The sequence below is a fragment of the Dipodomys merriami genome, unplaced genomic scaffold, assembly GCF_024711535.1.
Source record: "Dipodomys merriami isolate MVZ:Mamm:240054 unplaced genomic scaffold, mDipMer1.0.p SCAF_1420, whole genome shotgun sequence".
Lineage (NCBI taxonomy): Eukaryota > Metazoa > Chordata > Mammalia > Rodentia > Heteromyidae > Dipodomys > Dipodomys merriami.
This window is the reverse complement of record NW_027202739.1, coordinates 64,040-77,500: the sequence shown is the minus strand read 5'-3', so window position 1 is coordinate 77,500 and position 13,461 is coordinate 64,040.

The following is a 13,461-nucleotide window of genomic DNA, read 5'->3' as shown; positions in this document are numbered from 1 at the left end:
CCACACCGCCGGACACGGCACCCATCATCGACCGCCTCTTTTTCGGCCGCGTGAGCAAGGGCCCACACACACCGGGATCCTCGGCTCCGGAGGGCCAGAACCCCCCCGAGCGGCACACCACCACGGGCACGGCGGCCCCGGAACACCGCGGGGCCCGGCGCCCGGCACGGCGCCGTCGTCGCCAACGGGCGGCGGCCCACACAGACGCTCGGGAACAGCGTCGCCAGGGGCCGGAGGGGGAGGGGGACGGGACCCCCCAAAAACCCCACGGCACCCCAAGCACGAGGCCGGGAAGCCACACACCACACGCCCTCGCATCGCGACCCAGCACAGGCTCCAGGCTCCGCCACTCGACACACCGCGCGCGAGGCAGGGGCGGGGACGGATCGGGAACGTCCTCCACTCACCACACCAGACGACGGCCCGGGAGAGGCCCCGCGGGACCCTCCCCCAGCTCGGAGGGGGGAGGCGCGGGCACGCAGTTACCAACGCGGGCAGCCACTAACGCTCAAAAGCGGGACAGGGAGCGGCAGGGCCGCGGGAGCCCATCGGGGGCGGGCCCCCGCCAACCCGGCAGCGAACGCCGCCTCCCGAACGAGGATCGCTAGAGAACCTCTCCTCACTCTGAGGGTGGCCCGCACCCAACCCCGACGGGAACCCCGCCGGGACCAGCACACATCAAAGGCGTCCATCCTTCCCACCACGGGTGGCAGGGAGGGGTGGGGCGGGGGGGGTCTGCGGCAGCAGCAACACCAACCCTGGTCGGTCGGCCTTGCCGTGCGGGGCCAGAGCAAAGTCGCGCACACGGGCGGGGAAGCCCGCACAGGCCCGGCTCGCCTCCCACTGCAACATCTCAGGTCCCCCGGTGCAACAAGAGCCAGGTGACACGGCAGGGAAGACAAGCCAGGACCAGGGCCGGCAGCTCATGCGGGGAAGCCACCCGCCCGGCGCAACAAGGGAAGAGCGCTCCTCCTCTGGGGAACCGCCTCGACCCCCCCCAGCAGAGACGTCAATCTCTGCGATAACTTTTTTCTCACTCGCACAAGCCCCACAAACCCAAGGACGGCCGGGACACACCACGGGCAGCAGGCTGGCACAAGGCAACGGACAACGCCGGGATCGGGAACGACACCACCACTCAGCCTCAGGCACCTGAGAGAACCGACCGGGAGCGTTCCGGGAGCACCGCAAGAGGGCAGAGCGCGAGGCGCGGCTTTTCACACCACACAGCACGGGCAAGCACGGAGCACCGACCCTCCCTCTCCGCGGAGAGAGCCGACCCCCGTGCCGATAACGAGTCACGGGAAGAGAGGAGCAAGATCAGGGGCGCCCCCCCTCCTCCAGCGTGTACAAGTCCCCGACCTCACGGCGAGGGCAGGGAGAGCGCAGCCGGACCCGGTTGCCGCACCCCTGCCTCCCCGCACACCACCGGCGCCGGCACGGTGGGACGGTGAGGGCAGGGGCCCACGGGCAGAACGAGAAGAGCGGTCCCATTCGCCATGAATGTCCGTCCCTCGCCTGGCGCAGCTTAGGCCCGGGCCCGAAGGAGATCGCAACGTCACCACATCAATCACACCGAGGGGGCGGAGAAGACAGCCACACGGCACTCGGGAGGCGGTGGGGCCCAGGAAGCTCGGCTCCCGAGAGGGCCAACAGCCTGGGATAAAAGCGTAGCCAGGACAGACAACCTTTCGTGAGTAACGAGCGAGGTAAAAGGAAAAAAAAAAAATAAAAAATAAAAAAATAAAAAAATAAAAAAAATACCACGGGCTTCAGCGTCCCTGGCGCTCGGGATTACCAGGACACCTCCGCCGGGCACAGAGCCGAAAGAAGCTAGAGAGGAAAAAAAGAAAAAGAAAAAGAACCACGGACAGCGCTCGGGAGTAGCGCAGGTCAGCGGCCGACCAGGCCCGCCATCGGGAAGCGGCAGGTCGGGGGAGTCGGAGCTAGGGGCGATAGGGAAAAAAAAAAAAAAAAAAAAAGCCACGGAGGTCGGACGAGCACGACGGCAGGACGGGGATGCCGCACACGCACAGGCAAGGCAAGGCAGGACTCGCCCCCCGCCTTTTCCTCCTCAAGCCGGCCACGGCGAGGGAAGCACACCGCGCGGGCCTACCTATGCACCCCAGGCAACCAACCACTCTCCTCCTCGGCGTGCCGAGGCAAGGGCCAGAATCCGGCACCGGGAGCGGGGGAGAGATCAAGGACGACGGGACTCACTCAGCCACCAACCAACAACCACCACCACCACCACCACCACCACCACCACCACACCCACGAGCCACCACAGGGGCAAGGCCTGCTCAGGGCAGCGGGAGCCCGGGGTGCGGGGGGAAGGGCAGGGGGACCCGGACCGGGAAGAGACGGGAAAGGCCCGGCACACAGCATCCGAGAGAGCCCCAAAAGACCCGCTGACAGCCACCGGGACACGGCATGCCAGCACCCTCCTGCAGGTACAAAATCCTCACGTCACCACGCCAAAACCAGCTGGTCACGCAGGGGCGACAACTCGCTGGCGACAGGGACCTCTCGGAAACCACATCGGGGACACCTGTCCCCAACATGTCCCCAACAGAGCCAGACACGGAACTCTCAGGGACAGCTGGTCGACCACATAAGGCGAAGACAGACGAAGAGAGAGGGCGGGAGCGGGGTCAGGGGACGCACCCGCCCCACTACCCCGGGTGCGCACGGGCTCACGGCACGAGCGGCACGGGGAGCCTTCCCCCGGCAGACGCGAGGCACCCACTCCGAGAGGCACCCAGCCACCACACCCACACCGCGCGGGGTCGGTGGTGAGCGCCCTGCCGCCAGCACGCACACACGCGGGACTCCCGGGCTCGGGTCCCCGACTCCCGAGGTGCTCCCTCCGCCTCGACTTTTCCCCTACGCAGGGCCCACCGGGCAAGTCCCCGCCATCGCGCACACCGCAGACGGTAGGTAGGTAGGTCCCGGCCCCGAGGCTCGCCTCGGCCGTGCCCACGGCTCCTCGCGCCGGAGAAGTCTGTCCTCCGGCCTCCGGGGCCGTGGAGAAGGCCGTGGAGGAAGGCCACACGGGGCCGGCGACCCAGGCCCTCGCGCCCGGCACGCGCCAAGCGCTCACTCGGAGGTGACTCCGACGACCATCCTATGTCGGGGAGGGGCGGGGTGTAGGTCCCGGCCCCGAGGCTCGCCTCGGCCGTGCCCACGGCTCCTCCCGCCGCAGAGGTCTGGCCTCTGGCCTCCGGGGCCATGGAGGGAGACCACACGGGGCCGGCGACCCAGGCCCTCGCGCCCGGCACGCGCCAAGCGCTCACTCGGAGGTGACTCCGACGACCATCCTATGTCGGGGAGGGGGGGGGGTGTAGGTCCCGGCCCCGAGGCTCGCCTCGGCCGTGCCCACGGCTCCTCCCGCCGCAGAGGTCTGTCCTCCGGCCTCCGGGGCCGTGGAGGGAGACCACACGGGGCCGGCGACCCAGGCCCTCGCGCCCGGCACGCGCCAAGCGCTCACTCGGAGGTGACTCCGGGGAGGGGGGGTGGTCCGAGTCCGGGCCGGGACCGGCCCCACCACCTAGCGGCTCACCCGGGGACCCTTTCCCCCGACTCCCGAGACGTCCCTCGTACTCTCCTTCTTTCGCCCTCAAAGACCAGAGTCCAGGGAGGGGAGGAGGACAAGGCGTCGGGCCCAGACAGAACTACGGGAGGGGAGGAGGACAAGGCGTCGGGCCCAGACAGAACTACTGGTCGACCCGACCAAGCCGCCACCCCCGGCACAGACCGGGCACGGAAGAGAGAGCGGCGACTCACGGCCCCACCCCGCGCTCGCCTGCGGGCGCAAAGTCCGACAGAACAGCCGCCCCGGCGCCACAGCGACACCACGGCGACAGTCGCGCCCGGCACCCGGTAGAGGCCGGGCCTCCGCCCGGCTCGCTGCCGCCAGACCTCCTCCTTCACTCGCTCGCTCGGCTGAGAACGAGGGGACTGTCATATCAAGGCGGACGCCAGGGGGAGCACGACAACCGCCTTCCAACGACCGACTCCACCGAGCCGCCGTACCCCGGATCGGCGCGCGCCGGCCGGCTCTGAGCTCCGGAGACACAGAACACGGAAACGAATCGCCTCACTCCCCACCGCCACGCACCGAGAGGCACAACCTAGGTCAGGACCTGCAGCCGGGTCCTCTCTGCGACCTCACGAACGACACCAGAGCCACCAGAGACCTAGACCGAGATCGAGCCGCCGCCGCCGCCGCCAACCGCGACCAAAGTGAAACCAGGAACCAGGACGGGAGTCGCCCGAACGGAGCGGCCCGAACCCGAGAACCGGGAAGCCGGGCTCGGTCCCAAGCAGGAAGGGGCGGCAAAGACGGCAGGCCTGCACCACGAGAGAAAACGAACCGGCCACCCGCACGACCTCCGCCGCCCGTGGCAAGACCCCCACCCCCACCCAACATGGCCAGAAAAGGGCAAGTGAGCGCTCGTCCCACCGTCTGCCCGCCCGTCTTTTTTTTTTTTTTTTTGGGGGGGGGGGTGTTTGTACGTTTTGTTTTCTTTTTCCCCCAGATGGAAACCAGAAAGAAACAACAACAACAACAACAACAACAACAACAACAACAACAACAAAAAACTCCCAAAGATGGGTCGGCTCCAGCAAGAGACGAGCCCTCGGGAGGCACCCCGCTCACTTGTGAAAGTCCGCCGCCCGCCCGCCCCACAACACGCTCCCTCCCCCCGCCCCCACCCGCCCCCCCCCCCCTTCACAGGCAGGGAAAGGGCAGGGGGAAGGCCAGAGAGAGGTTTCTTCTAACACAGAGAGGGTAGGTACACGTCACGCACACAGGTCTGGAAACCCACGGTGACAGCGCCATGGGAAGCGTGAGTCCACTCACCCATCACTAAATGACAGGAAAGCCAAACGAGAGCCGCTGGCTGGGCAGAAAAGGCCTTTGACAAAATTCAACATTCATTCATGCTAAAAGCTCTGGAGAAAATAGGAATAGAAGGAACATTTCTAAAAACAATAAAAGCCATTTATGACAGACCAATAGCCAATATTATACTTAATGGGGAAAAGCTACAACCAATTCTCCTAAAATCAGGAACAAGGCAAGGATGCCCACTGTCTCCACTCCTCTTCAATATAGTCCTAGAACCCTTAGCCAGGGCAATAAGGCAAGAAAAAGACATTAAAGGGATCCGCATAGGGAAAGAAAAAGTTAAACTATCCCTTTTTGCAGACGACATGATACTATACCTCCCTCCACGATCCCTAAAAGTCCATCCCGAATCTCTTAGAAATCATAACTCTCTTCGTCAAAATAGCAGGATACAAAATAAACCCACAAAAATCAGTTGCCTTCCTATACACTGATAATGTACAGGAAGAGAGGGAAATAAAGGGAGCAACCCCATTCACAATAACCTCCCGAAAAATAAAATATTTAGGAATTAACCTAACCAAAGATGTAAAAGAACTATTTAATGAGAACTATAAAAAGTTAAAGAAAGAAATTGCAGAAGACACTAGGAAATGGAAAGACCTCCCATGCTCCTGGATAGGCCGACTTAATATAGTAAAGATGGTAATACTTCCAAAACTAATATACAAATTCAACGCAATTCCTATTAAAATCCCAATGACGTACATCACTGAAATACAGAAAACAGTCCAAAAATTCATATGGAACAACAAAAGACCTAGAATAGCCAAAACAATTCTAGGGGATAAAGACAATATGGGAGGGCTATCCATGCCGAACTTCAAACTCTACTACAGAGCTATAATAACAAAGACAGCATGGTACTGGCACAAAAACAGACCCGAAGACCAATGGAACAGAATAGAAGATCCAGAAATAAATCCACAGGCCTACAGCCAGCTGATATTCGACAAAGGAGCCAAAGACATACAATGGAAGAAACACAGCCTCTTCAACCGCTGGTACTGGGAAAACTGGGCAGCCACATGCAGAAAACTAAAAGTGGACCCCAGCCTATCACCATGCACCAACATCAACTCAAAATGGATTAAAGACCTTAACATTAAACCTGAATCTCTGAAACTACTGCAGGACAGAGTAGGAGAGACACTTGAACTAATAGGCACAGGAAGGAACTTCCTGAACAGAGTCCCAGGGTCACAACAAATTGGAGAGAGACTCGACAAATGGGACTACCTTAAAATAAAAAAAAAAAAAAAACAAAAACAAAAACAAAAAAACAGCTAGCCTTTTCTAATAGGCTCTGCCACTCTCTCTGGAGCAGGATTCGGGGCATGAGGCGATGAATCTGAACCCGACACACAGGTGTTGGAGGGTAGAGGCATCTTCACTCACATGCCTGTGGTGGAGGACCTGGACCCGAGTGTGGCGGTGCACAGTGGGTGTGGGTGTGTGTGTCTGTGACTCTGTGTGTGTGTGTCTGTGACTCGTGTGTGTGTGTGTGTGTGTGTGTGTGTGTGTGTGTGTGTGTGTGTGTGTGTGTGTGTGCGGGGCTGGGGGGAGGGCAGGTAGGGAACCCTAGGAGGAAAGACAGGGAGAGACAGACGAGGGGCCCCGGCCCAAACAGAGTGGGGGGGTCAGAGGGGCGATCCTATCTCCCGGGGGGGGGGGGTGAAGCATGGTTAGAACCCACAGGCCCGGCGGGCGTACTTCTCTTTGGAGTTCGCACTGGGAACATATGCGGGCAGAAGCGCCCCAGCACACACATCGCATCGCAGACGGGTAGAGAGGCAGAGCCAGGGGGTCAGGCATGGTAAACACTCTATTCCGTCAACACACACACACACACACACACACACACACACACACACACACACACACACACACACACACACACACACACACACACACACACCCTTAGGGTGTGTGTACAATATCCACAAGGTAAAAGTTTATTCATCCATTCCCCAAAGAAGAAGAAGAAGATTATGTCAGTTACAGGGAAGTAGATGGATGGACTGATGGACTAGGAGCGGGGGGGGGGGGGGGCAGAGGGGGGGGTGCCGGCGGCGGCGGAGAAGAACCTAGAACAGGTGATGCCAGGGGAAGACAGACCGGCGGAGAGACAGACAGACCGACCAACCAACGGCACCTGTTTTCTCTCCTACGTGGATGCTAGACCTAAACTATAACTGGACATGGTAAGCTACACAGCACTCCGGGCAAACAGAGTGTGTGTGTGTCCCCGTGTGTGTGACACACATACTGTCCTTTTGTCAGAAGGTGTAACTTCTCTGAGCATTTAAGATATTGCAGAGAAGACACAAGACGTAATATCCGTAAGTGGCACGACTGTGAACGTATTATAACAACCGGACGTGTGAGGACCAAAGCTGGAATTAGGAGGACAGAAATGTACCTGTCCTCACGCTTTGGGTCATGATCACAAGTACATTTGGTTTAGGATCTTTCAAAACACATCGATGTATCCTTCTGGACACGATGGTCTAGGACCACACTAGTCAATAGCCACTTCAAAGCCAGATCCGCGGTTGGATACGTTTCAATTGGCTTATATTGCATCCTCCAATATTTTTCTCTTCTTTTTATTCTACCTTCTCACTAAAGATCCAGTGGTATAAAGCTACTTTTATTCTCTTAATATTCCATAACTGAAGTGATCTGCTTTGTTTTGCAGCTTTCTCAGCTTAATTCACTGAGGCCTATTTAGTCACACATGATGAGAGGTCCAGAAACATCTTTGGGGCCACGGATGGCTTTTGTAAAGTCCATTTGGGGAAATAGCAAATATAATCTACCATGTCCTAAAATGTAACAGATTATCTCTATGGGGCCGATAGAAATATCCAGATGTGCCCTGTCAACAGCCAGTTATTTTAATTTACTTAAGGGAAATCAAGTGAATAAAAGTCTATATAGTTCAAGAAATTGTATTCTGATACCTATATAAAAAGTTTACCTGAGTGGGTGAGGACATTTGCATGAAATTTCACCTAGGGCAGCACTTGATATTTATAACTCTCCCTAAACTATTGCATTGCCTGTTTTCCATTTTCTTGGCACTCCTTTAGAAATGTTCCCGTCTCAATCTTTCACCCACTGCAGCCGTGGGACCCTTTTTCATAATACGGACGTAAAGACATTTGTGGTACCGTATATAAATTACAACCGTAGGGGCTGGGAAGGTGGCTCAGTGGTAGAGTGCTTGCCTTGCATGCCTGAGGCCCTGGGTTGGATTCCTCAGCACCACATTAAGCAAAAAGAAAAAAGCCGGAAGTGGCGCTGTGGCTCAAGTGGTAGAGCGCTAGCCTTGAGCTGAAGAGCTGAGGGACAGCGCCCAGGCCCAGAGTTCAGGCCCCACGACCGGATCCAAAAAAAAAAAATTACAACCGTAAATAAACTGGTACAGTTTGCTCGTAAGACATAATATCCAAACGAATTCCGTGTCCAGAAAATAACGAAAAAAAACACCCCCTGCGGGCCCCCCTCCCCCTCCGCTCGGCCCTCCCTTCAAGAACATTTCCTTGTTTGCTGTTGTTTCGTTTTGTTTCGTTGTAAATAAATAAAGCCGCAGAAGAGAGCCGGCGATACCTCATCGCTACTCTCGCGAGAGTCTCTCGGACTCTCGCGAGAGTCGCCAGCCCCCGCCATCAGCACCGAATCATTCCCTGTCACTCCACACGGTGTCCAGTAGGTGGCACCCCAAAACAAGGAAAAAGAACGTCAGGCCCAAGATCGATCAAGACACTTAGGAAGGTCTTGTGAGGAAGGAACACCTCCCCCTACACACACACACACACACACACACACACACACACACACACACACACACACACACACACACACACACACACACACACACACACACACACACACACACACACACACACACACACACACACACACACACACACACACACACACCAGCACATCCCCGCCCACACAGGTCATGAATGGCAAACCCCTATGGCACAGAGAGACAGACAGACAAAACACATGGGGTGTGGAGAGAGACCGGAAATCAAAAACAAAAACAAAAACAAAAAACATTTTCCTGGCTTGACCTATGAATGGGCCTGGGCTGGCATTCTGTCCTCTGGGCCCTACAGTCAATCCATGGCGGTCGCTCCTCTCTCCTCATCACTGTAATCCTATCTGATATTTGCCAGAGCCGAACGTGCAGTGGGGACACTTTGGTTCATCGATCTAAACTAGGGCCCGGGGCGGAGGGGGTGGTGGTGGTGGAGGGGAAGCCTAGGAAGTCTGTTGCTATAGTTGGTGGCGGCGGCGGTGGTGGTGGCGGCAGTGCAAAGTGTGTGTGGGGGGAGGGGGGGAGGTAGATCACATGCTGCCATACGTGCCTGTGCCTGTGTGGTAGGAAACAGCAGCAAAGATCAAGGGGTGCAGGGTGTGTGTGTGCACGCCCCAGTCAGTCCTGGGGCTTGAACTCAGAGCCTGAGTGCTGTCCCTTGGCTCTTGTGCTCAAGACTGGCACTCTGGGGCTGGGAAGGTGGCTCAGTGGTAGAGCGCTTGCCTTGCATGCGTGAGGCCCTGGATTCGATTCCTCAGCACCACATAAGCAGAAAAAAAGCCGGAAGTGGCATTGTGGCTCAAGTGGTAGAATGCTAGCCTTAACCTGAAGAGATGAGGGACAGCGCCCAGGCCCAGAGTTCAGGCCCCACGACCGGACCCCCCCGCCCCCGCGCCAAAAAAAAAAAAAGAGACTGGCAGTCTGCCATTTGAGCCAAAACTCCACTTCTGGCCTTTGGGTTGCTTAATTGAAGACATGAGGCTCACCAAAGTGCAATGCCTATATACCTCTGATCATATAACAAGAAGTCTTCCCCTTTCTTTGTGTTTGTTATCATCGATGTTATTTTGTTTTCTCTTCTCCCCCCCCCCCATTGTTTCTTCCTTCATCTATTTCCGGGAGGGGCAAGAAATGGAGGGACCCAGGATGAAGAAGTGCAACAGTGGCACTCACTAGACACTATGTTGACACACAACCTGTGGGTGGGGAACAAACAGAACTTGAGGGAGGGAAAACCTGTGAGAGAGCCAGGGAAGGGGTGACATTGTCCAAAAAAAAAAAAGTACTCTTTTTTAGGGGGTGGGGGGAGATGGGAGGGCAGGAATGGAAACAAAGGAGGAGGCAACAATGCTTGATAAGAAATGTACTCATTTCCTTGCTCGTGTCATTGTAACCACTCTGTAAGTATTTTCACAATTAACACAACTCATTAGCCGGGCGCCGGTGGCTCGCGCCTGTAATCCTAGCTACTCAGAAGGCTGAGAGCTGAGGATCACGGTTCAAAGCCAGCCCGGGCAGGATAGCGCCCAAGCCCAGAGTTCAAGCCCAACGACAAAAAAAAAAAAAAAAAAAAAAACTTATTAATTAAAAAAAAAATGTACTCTTCCTACCTCACTTATGTAATGTAATCTTTCCTATCCTTTTTTTTTTTTTTTTTTTTTTTTTGTCAGTGGTGGGTCTTAAACTCTGGGCCTGGGCGCTGTCCCTAAACTCTTCAGCTCAAAGCGAGTGCTCTACCGCTTGAGCCACAACGCCACTTCCGATTTTCTAGTGCCTCATTGGAGATAAGAGTCTGGTGACTTTCCTGCCCTGCCTGGCTTTGAACCGTGATCCTCAGCTCTCAGCCTCCTGAGCAGCTAGGATTACAGACGCGAGCCACCGGTGTGGGCTGGCATACTGTAACCGTTCTGTATGTCACCATTTCCCTAACAATTTGTAAAAAATCAAAGGAGAGAGGGAGGGGGAGATAACAACCCCTCACGCCTGAGAAGTGAAACCCAACGGGCTTCTAACCGATCTGAGATTCTTTGAAGGTTTTTGCGATGTTAATCACAATCACAAACACAGACGGACAGTTTCTCCAGTCACTCCTTAAGAGGAACGGGGAACAGGGACAGGGAGAAGAGAGGCAGATCCTGGCCTGACCTAGGCGGGAAGATGGAGGGGAGACAAGACTCCTGAACTCCTTTTTCCCCTCACTCTCCTCCGTCCAGAGGGTGGGAGCTTAGGGGTCGGCCACGGGGACATCCCACGGTCACAGTCATGCCTCCCGGAGGGGCAGAGGGCAGAGCACAGGCAAGCATGCCAGCTTCCCCGCCCGCCCCTCCCATTCTGTCCCTGGCGGGCTTGGGCGGGAGGCATACTAGTGGCAGCGGGCGGGTGGAAGTAGTCTGACAACTCCAGCTTGCAGGAAGTCAGTGGCTGCTGGTGGTAGGCAGGGAGGGTTCCAGCAGAAAAAGACCAGAGAGAGCGCGCGCGCGCAGACTTTTCCTGCCCAAGGGCAAAAGAGGCCACTTTTGTAAAGACGGGGAGGGGGAGGGGAGGCTGATTCACTCACCCCCACCCCACCCCGCGCGCTAATGAAGTTACAGGAGCTGAGGGCTGGCCGCCCCACCCCCCACCCCGCCGGGGTGTTTCGCAGAGGACGCAGGGCGGGTCGGGGGTGGGGGTGGGGTGGGCTGGTTTAAGCCTGGAGCCCCAGTCAACTCAGGAACTCCAGGCAACGTTCCTTTGTCTTGTAAATGTCGTCATGGCAACGACTTAAGCGCCCTGGCGGAGGGGGGAGGGTGGGGGGGGGGAGGAGAAAGAAGAAGAAACAAACACGCCCACCCCAGCAGGCCTGCCTGAGTTGAGGCCTTGAATTTCAACCTCAGTAGGGCCACTAAACTAATAAAAATCGTTGTAAGAAACTGTTGACGGAGGACCCTCGGGATAGGATGATTAGGCTGTGTACCCGTGAGGCGAGGTGGCCGTGTGTTCCAGCTTCGTGCCAAGAGGTTGCCTTATCTCGGCCTATCTTCCTTCCCAGAATTGAACACAGAGGCAAGCAGGATAATTTCCAGGGGGAAATGAGGCCTGGGAAAGCACCACCAGGAATTCAGAGACAAGACAGCCGGACAGCTTCCTAATGAATGGCTCCACACATCCTATTTTCTTCACTTTTCAGTCCCTCATAAACGAACAGTTATTAGGAAAGAAAACTAATAGGTGGGGGTGGGTGGTGGAAGGGAAAAGAGCAGCTCCCTTCCTCTGAGCTTTTGCACAAACAATGAGTATACTGCGGGAACGGAGCCAAGAGTTTCCTCAAAGAAAGGAGGAAACTTACACCGGGGAGGGAAGTAAATTTTAAAAAGAAACAGAGCATGGGTCAAAGCACCCCCCCTCCCCCCCATGCATGCATGGGAAACCAACAGAATCATCTCTTAAACCCTACTACAGGCTCAAGGTAGAGAGTTTACTTTGTTTCTTTTTCCTCTGTGTGTTTTCAAGGTTTCACTTTCATTTCTGGGCACATAACCATTGGGCCTTGCCTCGGTGGGTGTTTCTCCCCCTAAAAGTATCTATCCTGTCTTTTGGGTCTTACTGTGTGTGAGTGTGTGAGTGTGTGAGTGAGCGAGTGAGTGAGTGAGTGAGTGAGTGAGTGAGTGAGGCAGCCAGGCAGCCAGGCAGCCAGGCAGCCAGGCAGCCAGGCAGCCAGCCAAGCAGCCAGCCAAGCAGCCAGCCAGGCAGTCAGTCCAGAGATCTAATGTCTCCCCTATTTTAAACGTACCTTTTGCATATGTGAGAGAAAACACACGAAACTGGTTTTCTATAGGAACATATATGTGAATACATTCACCATGGAGTGAAAAGATAGAGTCGCTTCCAAATGATATGTACAGCAGAACACCAACACATCGAGATGACTTCTGCAAGAAGCCAAGGCCCACTTTTGAAATCCCATAATGAGGAAGCCTCAGTCAGTGGCCTGGTTTGAGTCCAGGCCTCCACTTAAAAACGACCTTTACTTTGTGTTTTTATTTTTCCCTGTTTTCTTTTCCTTTCTATGACCTCTCCCCCCAACGCCCCAACCCCTTCCCTCCATAGGTCTCTCTTTCTCCTTTTCTTTCTCTGTAGTTTGAGCCCGAGAGTTACTTAATTCTCGAACTTCTGGGTTTTCCTTAGATCTGGTAACCTGTTGGACATAAAAATTTGGGAAAGCCTCAAAACAGTCACCCCCACCCCACGAAAAATAATCATGCTTGTCGCCAAAAGCTGTTAAATGAGAAAACAGTGGTCAAGTGAAGCAAATGAAGGCTGTAATAGCAACCATGTTTCTAGACTACTGTACCAAGTTTTTTTTTTAAATATATATTTTTTAAATATATTTTTATTGTGAAAATACTGTACAGAGGGTTTACAATTACATGGGTAAGATAATGAGCACATTTCTTATAAGCATTGTAGCCTCCTGCTTTTTTTCCCCTTCCCATCCCTTCGTATCCTCCCCCCCCCCCCGCCGTCCCCCCACCAAAGTTGTAAAGTTCGTTTTTCGACATAACGACTTGTATATCTCATTGTTTCAATGGGTCCTCCTGTAACCCTGTTTTAACAATTTGTTTTTTCCCTTCCCCTCCACATATATCAACACCAGGATTTTTTTTTTTATTAAGCAAAACAACTCAGTTATTCAGCTGTGAGTATGTCCATACAAACAAGATGCAGGAGCCTT